This window comes from Haemaphysalis longicornis, unplaced genomic scaffold (assembly GCF_048455015.1).
Source record: "Haemaphysalis longicornis isolate Haplotype H1 unplaced genomic scaffold, Haemaphysalis longicornis Haplotype H1 scaffold_10, whole genome shotgun sequence".
Taxonomy (NCBI): Eukaryota; Metazoa; Arthropoda; class Arachnida; order Ixodida; family Ixodidae; genus Haemaphysalis; species Haemaphysalis longicornis.
The window spans coordinates 4,696,163-4,708,892 of NW_027526204.1; the positions used below are offsets into that span (position 1 = coordinate 4,696,163).

General features: G+C 45.1%; 1 pseudogene; it reads left to right on the forward strand.

Annotated features, from left to right (window-relative positions):
* The first annotated feature begins 1,334 nt into the window (after positions 1–1,334).
* LOC144157584 (uncharacterized) lies at positions 1,335–3,219 on the forward strand (annotated as a pseudogene).
* Positions 3,220–12,730: the final 9,511 nt, after the last annotated feature.

Consider the following 12,730-nt stretch of genomic DNA (forward strand, 5'->3'; position numbering starts at 1 on the left):
GACGACAAGCGTGGCTCAACAACATCTCCCGGCAGGGATCTGGTGGAAAAGAAACGAGGTGGGTACCCAGTGACCACTCTTCGGTTTGTTCCCTTCACTTCACCGAAAATGACTATAAGAAAGGCACCAAACTGCGAATGCTCCTGCCAACTGCTATCCCGACGGTGTTCCCCAATTACCCGTCCTATATGCAAAAGCCAAGCGCTCCAAGGATAAGAAAGTGGCCTCGAAGAGAAGTAGCAGATGGCGGTTCATCAGCTTGCGCGAAAAATAGTGCACGAAATGGCCCAGATGAAAGCATGCATGAAGATGTCGAGCCTGATCTCTTCGGAGATCAAGAACATGTTGCACCAAGCGGGTCTTCGGAGGGAACGTGTGACTGTGCATTGCCTGCTGATAGCATGTGCCAAACCAATTCATGTACGGATAAAATGTCTCAAACAGACCTTGACCTTAAGCGGGTGATAGAGGATGCGAAGAAAACGACGAACCGCCTGCAGCGGAAAATTTCCCGTCTCAATCAGTCATTGCAGACGCTCCAAAGCCAGCACGATACGGTTCGTGAACGGCTTCAAGCTTTCGAAAGCAACAAAGAAATCGCCTGTTTTATGAGTGTACTAGTAGCCGCAGACGAAGGCCACAAAACCGCCGAATTTATCAAGAATCAAGTGTCCAATTTCGCTTCCAAGAAGCCAGCGTACAGTGAATCAATTCTGAGGGAGTGCGTGCTCTGGAAAGCGTGCTCCAACAAAGGTTACGAGTATGTAAGAACAAGAGGCCTGTTCAAGTTGCCTTGTCGTGCCACACTACAGAAGTACATCGGGCACTCAACAGGCGAAATAGGCGTCACATCACTCATAACAGAACGCCTACGCGCAGAGTTTCAAGCGCTACAAGTCGAACAAGAAATCTTCTGCTCCCTAACCATAGATGAAATGGCGATACAGCAGAAAGTTATGTACGATCGCCAACTTGATAAGGTTTTCGGCCTCGTTGACATGGGTCCTGAACAGCAATCATGTGCAACACCTGAAGTGGCGAACAGGTTATTGTGCTTCGTCCTGCGAGGGCTATCAACTGCCTATGTGATACCAGTTGGGTACTTCTTTACCCGGTGCCTCAGAAGTGAGCAACTTCGCTCGATGACAATGAATGTCATGAAGGCAGTCGAAGATGTGGGTTTCCGTGTGACAAGGATTGTTACCGACAATCACCAGTCAAATGTTGCGCTCTTCAAGAGCCTTTCTGAGGACGGAACACTTGTGCATGTAGTGCCACATCCATTGAGACAAGGTGATCCTCTTTTTTTGTCTTTCGATCCGAATCACCTCATCAAGAACCTCAGAAATAATCTTTTGGAAAGAGAGATGATGGACGGAGATGATCTAATTCAAGGTGGACTGTACTTGAAGAAGCTACTCAGCATTCAGTCACAGCTACTCGTAAAGCCAGTGAGGTTCCTAACACAGTCACACGTTGAACCGAACAACCTAGAAAAGATGAAAGTGTCAAGGGCTACGCAAGTTTTCTCACCAGTCGTAATAGCAACGCTTGAGTTCCTACAAGAAAACCCGCAATGCCACCCTGATGCGACAGAATTTCAGGACTGTTTGCCCACCATCACATTCATGAAAATGGTGTCGAAGTGGTATGACCTTCACAATATTGGCGCTGTGAAGCCGCGCGGTCAAAGTGAAGAACCATTCTACTTGATCGACGACGACCGTCTTTCGTGGCTTGAAGTAGACTTCGTCACGTACATCGAGGAGATCCAGCTTTCTGGTGGCAAAACAAAAAAGAAAATGACGAAAGAAACATGCGAGGCAACGATAATGACCACGAGGTCAACTGTGGCATTGATTCAACATCTATTAGACAACAAGTAGGTTTTCCTTTCTTCACCTTTATATTCTTTATCGGAGTTACGTATATGTGCATTGGCTTAGGTATCAAAAAACTTTTTTCCAGCTTTCGCTACGTCTTGACCCGTGCCTTGAACAGCGACCCCGTGGAGTCCCTCTTCAGTTGCTTTCGACAGTTTAACGGAGGCAACGATAGAGTTGATGCTAGAACCGCGGTCTTCACAGCCGAAAAGCTGTTAAAGGTATATATGGTGCCCGTTGGAGAGCACATCCATGTAACCTACGCACTTTTTTTCCCAGGTTGGAATCCTCCAAGCTGCTAAGAGTGGAAACGCTCCCCATAGCTCCGAAACAAATGCACCTCTAAAACTCAAAGCCCGAGAAGGCAACACCGCGGCCGTGCCACTTGCCGTCGTCCTCAGTGCCAAGCGGCTTTCCTATGAGCTGGAAGTCTTAAATGTTTCGCTTGCTGTGCCGGATGACCTCGAACTAGCACCCCTAGCATACCTGGCCGGATACATCGCGCGTGCTTGTGAGGAGAAGGTAAGGACGGTTATTTTTAAGCTTTGCACTATTTACTGCATTCTTTCGAACGCTGCGCTAGCGCGTCAGCCAGTCGTAAACAATGTTTACTTCACTTTCGCCTTCCTCGAATGTTAACCATAATTTGTGAACCAGCAGTTCTCCCTCTTTCTCATATTTTTCTCTTTTTGCCCTCCCTTTCGCCACTAAAAACCAAGGGCAGAATTCCAGGCTGACCTCGAGTGAGGAAAAACTCAGGTTAGCCCAAAGCCAGGGTTCCGGCCCGAATCAGGACGTGGGTCCCGCCCCGCCGGTGTGCGACCACTGTAAGGGTCCACACCAGATATAAGTGTATGCCACTCTTTTTGCCCCAGGACGTTCCATTCCCCACTGTTACGAAATTTAGATATTTTGTTAGCTAAGCGAAGTAAGCAAAGGAGCCTACATACTTCGTTGCATAGTACTTTTGATGCAAATTTTACTTGACTTGATTTTATTATTTGCAGTTGCCGTGTGAATCATGCAAGGTTCTCCTGCAAGAGTCGAAACCGTGTGGCAGCATCTACGATTTAGTAAAGAAAATCGATAACGGACAACTTCGGTATCCCAACATGGAGATCGTGAAAATTTGCAAACTCACATGTGACTTTGTCAGTGAAGTGATGAAAGACACTGAAGTTCGAAGGAGTGGAAATCTGTGTAAACTTCTTCACTCAGCCCTCCTCCCACATTTTGTTACCTGCCCTGCACTACGGTGTGGTTCGAGCAGCCCTCAGCACACGAACCACCTCTGTGATGTTTTTTTAAAAAAGCTGCTTCGACCACTTCTAGCTAACTGGGCAGGGAATGTGAGTGCCACTGTGCAACGTCTGGTAAGGCTGGCACACAAGCCCCTCTCCAGAAAAGTTCTACGCCTTTGAGGACCATGGCACCTCCATTTTTTTACCTTATAATGCAGGCAAAATTTTTCTGCTGTATTATAAAATATACTGATCTTTTAGAGATTGTAGAGCTTCAGTTAATAAACGCACATTTCATTGTAAGCGCAATTCCCGGCATTTTCATTATTTCCACATGCACAGGAAGGAAGACATAATTTCACATTCAACAGTCTTCGAACGGAAATTATGCAGAATGATGCTAATTTAGAGTTATTACAGCTCCTAAAATACTCTGGAATGAATTGAAAGCTTATGTAATCCACTGTCGCGGCAGCGGACAAAGGCAAACATAAAATCGTGGTCTTTATTTAAAAGGGATTTTAACGAGAAGCTAAAACGTTGTGCTATATTTAAATACCATAAAAGGGGTCTGTGAAAGTTCTTTCAAGTCCTTTTGTAAAATAATATGAAATACGTGTATTAATCCTCTGGCCTGAGGACGGGGCAAACCTGTCATAAGCATGAACTTAAAGTTGACTGTCGCAGAGGCGGGCTGGCTTAGTCGAGGCCACTCCGTCTCCCTTAATAGCGATAAACCATTTGCCACAAGGGAATAGGTCCCGTTTTAGCGTAGAACAAAGCACTGAGCGGATATCAAATTCAGAATGTCCGCTTGCAGCACGAAGAGTAGCGAGCGCACACCGCTACTAGCGCGCACACCGCTACTCCGCCGCTGTTCACTGTCCTTGACCGGTGGCGCCGCGGTGGCAGGCGAATGAACTAGGCCTCTCCCGCTGTTTCGGGCGCACGCAGCAGGCCGCACCTTGTGCGCTTTGATCCAGCGGCCGTGATTGTGGTATACCGCGAGGATGAGAGCGTGTGGAACGTAGGCTTACTGCTTCCGGTTGCCAATAAGCGGGGCTGTGGTTCCCCGCTGCGACAGCAGTGCGCTGCGGGCCTAGAGCGCAGGAGCGCGTTTGTGCGCCGGTGGTAGCCGCCGGGCTGTCGGCGCAGCCAATTTCACATCGTCCACTCGCGCGCTCTTGTTACGCGTGTCCTTTCGATGCGACACAGATAATGGACATGTAAGGCACGGTCACGCTTATCTGAATAAAACGAGCGTCTGTACGAAGGAACAGCGAACTTTATTCCATGATATAAACTAAAAAAATAAGAGAGGCGACGAAGTACTAATGCTACGAAGTACTACACGCGAACGTGCCTGTAAAGGCGTCTTTCCTTTTTTTTTTTAGTTCACATCGTGCAATAAAGTTCGCTGCTCCTTCGTGCAGACGCTCGTTTTATTCAAATAAGCGTCACCGTGCATTACATAAACATTACTGTGTCCCATCGGAAGGGCACGAGTAACAAGAGCGCGCGCACACGATGTCGCGAAATCGGCTGCGCGCACAGCCGGGCTAGCACCGTCGGCGCACAAAACGCGTTCCAGCGCTCCTAGGGTGCCTGGATGTTCCTCCTCGCCCGGATCCAGGCACCCTAAGCGCTCCAGGATCGCAGCGCCCCATTGTCGCTGCGGGGAACCACAGCCCCGCTCATTGGCAACCGGAAGCAGTAACCCTGCGGTCAACACGCTTTCATTACCACAATGCAACACCTAGCTTCCACGGGCGTCCACGGGCGGCGCTGCATGTACCGGCGGCCACGCGCTCGCAGTCGCGTTTCAATCTGTGAGCACTGCACATGCCGGCACGCTTGTGTGCGATATAAGTTATCATCTGCCAATATTTGCCTTTGTCAACGAAGCTCATTTAAATGCGGAATGCGATTTGCCTCGCGCACGCTATCAACGCATTGACGTGAACACACTTGAATGCTTTAGGGATAAGATTCGAGCAACGAACTGGGAGGGAGTACTATCACACACCGACGCGGATAGCGCGTATGAAGCCCTCATCGACAAACTTACATCTTCTTATGAAAACTGTTTCCCTTTCCTGTACCATCAAAAAAAAAAACATGGGTAACTGCGGATTTGCTACAAAAAAATCAAAATAAAACTAAAATTATATTCGCAGTTTATGAAGTCGACGGACATTAATAAATTACGTACTTTCAAGAAATATCGTAATCAGTTAAATAAAGAACTAAAAAAGGCGAAATTCGATTACTTTAATAGCGTTTTTTCCTCTACCTCCAACAAGGACTACCGTGACTCCTGGGCTCAATTAAACTCCGTACTCAACCGCCGATCAAGATTGTCACCAAAAACAATTGAACATGATGGCACTGTTTTAAGCGGTAAAGCCCCTTCAGACAAACTCAACAACTTCTTTATAAACGTAATGTGATCCTTATGCTGCTCGTCTAATTCTCCATGCGGTTACGCTTATCGGGCTCCAAGCGTGCAGGAATCTTTGTTCGATCCAACCACTGAAATAGAAGTTCAAGAAATATACAAAAATCTCAGACTTAGCAAGGCTCAGGATATCGATGGTTTTCAAATTCAGCCATTCAGCCATTCAAATATGTGATCGACCTACTAGCCCCTGTGTTGGCTTTCATTTATAACCTTTCACTGGGTACTGGGATTTTTGCAAGACAAATGCAGATTGCGAAATGTGTTGCCATACATAAAGGTGGAAGCATTTCTGGTTTTTCAAATTATAGACCAGTTTCGATCCTTCCAGTATTATCAAAAGGCTTAAAAAAGATCATTTACATCCTTATGAACAATTTCTTATCCAAGCACTCCGTGCTTTCAGAGTGTCAGTTCGGTTTTAGGAAATGCAGATCAACAGAGACTGCCCTGCTGAAACAAAAAGAAACAATAATTAAGGCATTTGAGACAAAGCATCTTGTTCTCGGGATATATATAGTTTTTCAAAGACATTTGATGTAATTAATCACACAATTTTGTTGGACAAACTTTTTCATTACGGCATCAGAGGCTCGGTATGCAGCGTTTATGTACAGTGTAGATTATGCGACGAATAGTCGACGAACTTCGCCCAGCGGCGTCCGCTGGACGCCCGGCGGCGGCAAAGCATTGCCGAACATGGCGGCGCCCTCTCCACAGCGATAACAGCTTCGTCGCTAATCCCTCAATGCGATATCGTGTTCTAAACCGTTGACTTCAAATTAAATGTGTCCACTCTTGCCCTCACATCAATTTTCAAGCGACAAATAGCCTTCTTTTTTCAGATAGAAAGGCGTTTTTCTAGCTGTTAAGCCTGACGCAGTAGCGTTTTTCGTCGTCATAGCAACGGTCTCACGAGATGTGGCGAGACAAAAACATTAAAAACTTCTTCTACACAACATTTTACGCCTTTCTAGACGGTTTTGCAACTAAAAAGCAATAATAATAGTCTTGACGGCTTTTTTTGCTTCTCCTGTGTTTCACTTCAATGTATTTGCCTCGTCTAGCCACACTGACAGCAGCGCAGCGGCGAGGCTATAGTGCCAAGCTAGTGAGAAACTCTATGATAGTGCCTAGATAGCGAGGCGGCGGCGGCCGCCGTACTAGAGTGTACTAGAAGTTTTAGAGTGGCCCGAGCGGCGGCCTCTCCCATTGCTCCGCCGGGTCGACTTTCGCGCAGAAAATAAAACCGGTATAGCGGCGGCGCTGCTGTCGTCGACAACTGAACAGCCGGCGCTCCCCGGCACCAGCTTCCAGCCTGCGCGCGGCAATATTTGCGTTGCTCGCTGCGGTGTTTTGCGCTTGCGAAGCTGATTTATTTTGGATTATGAGGTTTAACGCGCCGGCGCTACACAGGCGATGAGGCAAGCGTTACTGGAGAGCTCCGGATTAATTTTGACCACCTGGGGATTTTTAACGCGCGCCGAAATCACGAAGACACGGGCGTTTTTCGCTTTTATCCTCCATCACAAAAGCAGCTGCCGTGGCCGGGAATCGAACCTGCGCCTTTGGTCAGCTGATTTAGAAAGTAGACGCAGAAACGTTATGACTCCGCTAAATTACCGACCTCCCCCCTCCCCCCCCCCCCCCCCCCCCCAACGATAATTTCTCATTTTTATGCATTTTCAGAAAACGTTAATTGTTGATATACAGTAGTCTCTCGTTAACTAAAAGTCGTAAAATTAGCTGAAACTTTTCAGGTAACCGCGGTTTTTCGAGTTAAGTCAAATGCAGAAAATTTGTAGCCAGGTCCCTGAAATAACAGCTAGTGCTGCTAACAAAAGCACTATTGCACAGGGGAGATGTCGTAATAAAGGCAAAATTATTCGCAGTAAAAAGAAATTTTATTGCAGAAGAAAGAACTGCGTTGCGCTCGGCTGTTTCGCGCTCGCATCTGCATCCCAGAAAAGCGTACCCGAGAATTCTCAACGCATCGCATGAATTGGTGGTCACCACCGCTACATTCTAACTTGTTACAAAGCAGACGCAGCATGTATGTTGTTTCTGCCGTTGTAGGCACTTCTGGAGGCTCCTCCTCGTCCGCATGATCAGCTGCGTCGTCCACAGCTATCTTAATGATGTACGCGCCAGACAGAATTAATTCCGGTAACGGGGACGCATATAGTCCTCGTAAACTTGCACTTCACGATCGCGTTCGGTGAGTAGTGGGAGTAATCATTCGAACGGGACTTTATCAGCTGCCTGCAGCGGACTTTGCCTTGTGTCTTCTCTCCTCTCTGCCAGTATTTAGAGACATCCGTGGTCCTCCGAAAAAACGTTTGGAGATAAAGCGGGCAAATGGGTATACCGCCTATGAAAGGTAAACACACGGCGAGAAAAAGTTTCGAGAAGATGTTTTGAGATATAGCAGAGTTCGAGTTAAAGAGGGATTAATTTGACGGACGGGCACCAGGAATGTTCTTCCCTTCCCCTTCTTGACTCTGCGCATGAAGCAAAAGCGGCGGGGCGCACATTCTATGCTGCAAAAAGTTTACTGTTTTTTTTACGTTCCTATTTGGAGCGAAAATACCAAAAGCCTTCTTCTGGGATACCCCTACCGTTGATGCTTGTACTCTTGTTAGTGGGCTTTCTTATTTTATTAACCTGCTATGTCGCATGCAGGCACTTGGTAAGGAAGTGTGCACTGAAAACGAAGTGCCAAGACTGCAGGACCAATCCTACATGCCAGGGGACGATGCCGCTGTGTTTACTACCTCTTGTAACTTGGGGGTACTTCTGAATCCTTCCGCACAGTTTTTAAAGTTTATTAGCGATCTCTAGGACGTTTTTATCAGTTGCTTCAGCGACAAGGAGCTCCACCATGATAGCGTTATGGATGTGCTGCAGCCCTTATTCACAACAAACACCTTAAGCGTTGGTTGCGACCCGCACGTGAGACCTTGACAGCAAATTTGGTTGGGTTCTGTATACATTGTGGTCTCATTTCTACATCAAATGTTTAAAAGTTCCGTGATTACATGCTAAGGTGGGAGCAACACCTTAAACTTAGCCGCGTTGCTAATGATCGAGGGTGAGTTATGAAAATGCGATGGCCAAAATGTCAATAAATCTCCATGTTAGCGTTATTCCTAAACCTTTACATGTGTAGACTTTGTGCATGATTTCCCGCGTTACATTTCATTTGATGGGCTATTGAAAATGAAAACAAAATGTGTATTTGTTCCAGTTCCGTTTATTTGAACCTCCATGTTCGCTTTCTTGAACCTTTACCTCTATAGTAGACGTGTTATATTTCATTTTTGTCGCGGGCAATATATTTTCTGATCTATGTTTTGCATTTGTTTTATGTGCGTGTAATTGTACCCTCAGCATACTTGTGAATTAAATTTGTGTTAATTTGATTTCACCTTTCACCTGATCGAATCAGGTGAAAGGTGGTGCGATTAATAGAACTTTGGGGGAATAGTTCTATGAAGGACGGCCATTGGGACAACTGAGCTAACCACTGGGCTAACTACTTTTTAGTTAAAAATATATCTCGCTTGCGCGTGTCATTTTCTGTTCGGCCACCACGGTGACCCGTAATTATTCCAAGCGGGCCACTGCTTAAATACTGCTATAAGAACAACTCACGCAATAAAAAACAAATGCAACTTATGATATTAACCCACATAACTGCAGTCCGAGCGTAAATTGCAAGACAATAACTAAGAAATTCTTCTGAGAAGCTATCATCCCAGTCCTCATATTTTTTCGTGTCATGTCCATCAAGCAGCACAATAAGGACACAATCATAAAGCAATCATGAACTGGTTCATATTACGCAATTCAACGCAAAATGCTTTTTTATGGGAAATTGGAATAGCGAAAATGTCGCCCGCAATTACTTTATTTACAATCCGTTACGAATGCTGCACCGAAGCAAAATCCGTAATTTTCCTTGTCGAGCGGGAAAGGCAAAACTAACGCAAAATGAGCTGCAGCGTTTATTTTTCATTTCTTTACCCACAGTCCACTGTACTTACAGTACATTGCAGCGGTTGGACGACCCGCAGAACAAATTTCCAGCGCGCCGCGCGTAAAGCGTTTCCTGGCCCGGCCGGCCACGCGGCCGCCGCTTTCGCTTTCAATGGTCGTTGACTACAGCGCCGCCGCTATTTTCTGCGCGAAACGAGCACCTCTCCGGGCGGCCGGTCGGGCCACTCTAAAACTTCTAGTACACTCTGGCGCAGCTCGACGAACATTCGGCGTCGTGACGCGGCTGGTCTTCCGCCGCGCGAACTTCGTCGTGAAAGATCGCTCCATGTATTCTAGCCTTTATAAGATCATACCTAGAATACCGCCGTCAAGTAGTAGCTCACAATAACATCTTCTCAGACATGCAACCAATCTTGTCTGGTGTGCCACAAGGCAGTATTTTAGGCCCTGTGCTGTTCCTATTATATATTAATGATATATTTTATAGTTCATTGCCAGGTAACATGATAGCTAAGGCGGATGATATCACCATGATAGTTTCGGAGAGCACAGAATTAGTATATGGCCACGACCGCTGGATGAGGCGCCTTTCATCCAGCGGCCGTGATATGGCAATCAATTTCTCGAATACCTTCGATAATGGTGCGAAAAAAATTACTTAAAATAAATACCAACAAGACTAATATACCATAAAATAAATAAATAAAATAAATATACATTAAAATATACATAAATAAAATAAATGCCATAAAATAAAGAAATATATAAAAATAAATACCCACAAGCTGTACTATATCGAGCGAAAAACAAAATTATACGTGATACTATTCAACTGGTGCATGGAAATGTAGTTATTGATATTGTTTCAACCATAAAGTCCTTGAGAAACACTCAGCTGGGATCTACAAATCAACCAAATACGCAATAAAATGAATAAAATAAACGGTGTAATATGTAAACACAGGTACTCTCTTCCAAATAAACGACGTAATATGTAAACACAGGTACTCTCTTCCAGCGGGAGTGAAGCTAGTTATATACAATGCTTTTTTGCTTCCAGCCATAACAATTGTCATACAGTGTGGGGAACAACAACAAAGAAAAATATTCAAAAGTTACTTGCAGCACAAAAACGAACAGTTAGACCAATTGTAAATATACCATGGTATGCGCACACTGAACGCTACTTCACACAATATCATGTAATTAAAGTTAATACCTTATACGCCTTTAGATTGCTAGTTATGTATAAGAATGCAATATCAAGAAACAATGAATCGTTTATTTCCATGCCTCAACTCACACGCCATGCCACTTCTTACGTGCGCCAGCGCCTGGCGTGGTTCCTGCCTTTTCTCCGTACTAACTATTGCCTACAGTCCTTGTGATATATTTTACCATTGTATCTAAATTGTCTTGAAAGTAATAATATCTGTATCGAAAAAACTTCAAAGAAAAAATTGTATACGGTTCTTTACCTGTTCGAATCACTGTGAATTTGTTCGAATCTTGACGAGACTGCATTAAAATGTTTGTCAAGCAGCAAACAAACTGCGCGAACAGCAAACCCCTTGTGCTGTGTTTTATAATTTTTGTTTTGTTTTATGCTGTGCCACAGTGGTGAAACAGCGCGCAAAAAACCAGGACAGAAAGAAGAGGACAACAACACGAGCGCTGACTAACAACTGAAGTGTTTATTACACAATCTTGACATATATCTCAGAAGTGTACAGATCAACCAGTCATACAACATTGTCCAGATAGTCTACTTCGCAGTCCAGTAGCGATATGGAAGGGCAACTAACACAATCTTCTGAATTCTTTTTCATATAAAACGCTTCCGCTATCTCCCTTGTTCTCCTATCTTCGTGAGCCAACAAGACTGTAGTTTTATTAAGCAACGGATAGCAGCCGCAACTTTTACAGTGAGGTGATAAATTTGACGTAGGCGTGCCCTTGAGGAAGTTTCGATGTTCGCGCAAGCGCTCATTGAGGCATCGCCCCGTTAGCCCGATGTACTTCCTTTTGCATTTCAAAGGAATGCAGTACACGACATTGGATCGGCATTCAACAAACTGAGCCTTGTGCTTAACACCACACCCCTTCCTTTGGGAAACACCTTTCCTGGATAGCTTATTGTCGATTCTGGGTATAAGCCTCTCCAATTTATTCTTCGCCGAGAATGCCGCGTCAACATCAAACCTGCCTGCTATCTTTTTCATTCTATGCGAAATTGCATGAAGATAGGGTATAACAGCACACCGCTTCCGCGATCTTCATGCAATTTCGCATAGAATGAAAAAGATAGCGGGCAGGTTTGATGTTGACGTGGTATTCTCGGCGAAGAATAAATTGGAGAGGCTTATACCCAGAATCGACAATAAGCTATCCAGGAAAGGTGTTTCCCAAAGGAAGGGGTGTGGTGTTAAGCACAAGGCTCAGTTTGTTGAGTGCCGATGCAATGCCGTCTACTGCATTCCTTTGAAATGCAAAAGGAAGTACATCGGGCAAACGGGGCGATGCCTCAATGAGCGCTTGCGCGAACATGGAAACTTCCTCAAGGGCACGCCTACGTCACATTTATCAGCTCACTGTAAAAGTTGCGGCTGCTATCCGTTGCTTAATAAAACTACAGTCTTGAATTGGCTCACAAAGATAGGAGAACAAGGGAGATAGCGGAAGCGTTTTATATGAAAAAGAATTCAGAAGATTGTGTTAGTTGCCCTTCCATATCGCTACTGGACTGCGAAGTAGACTATCTGGACAATGTTGTATGACTGGTTGATCTGTGCACTTGTGAGATGTCAAGATTGTTGTGGTCACACACGTTCTTATATATTTCCCTTGTGTAATAAACACTTCAGTTGTTAGTCAGCGCTCGTGTTGTTGTCTTCTTTCTGTCCTGGTTTTTTGCGCGCTGTTTCACCACTATGAATCTGTATCAACTGGCCCAGATCGCGACACTTTTGAACTTTATGCTGTGCCTTTTAAGATATGTGCTATGATTTTTATGCCTGTGTTGATTTTGTTTTGTTTGTTCTCGTGCAAGTGTGTTTTGTGATTTTATTTTATCCTTCTGAGCGACCGACATATTACGTAGACGTTAAAATTGTGCTTTGGCCAATGTACGAAGCGAAATGTATATGAAC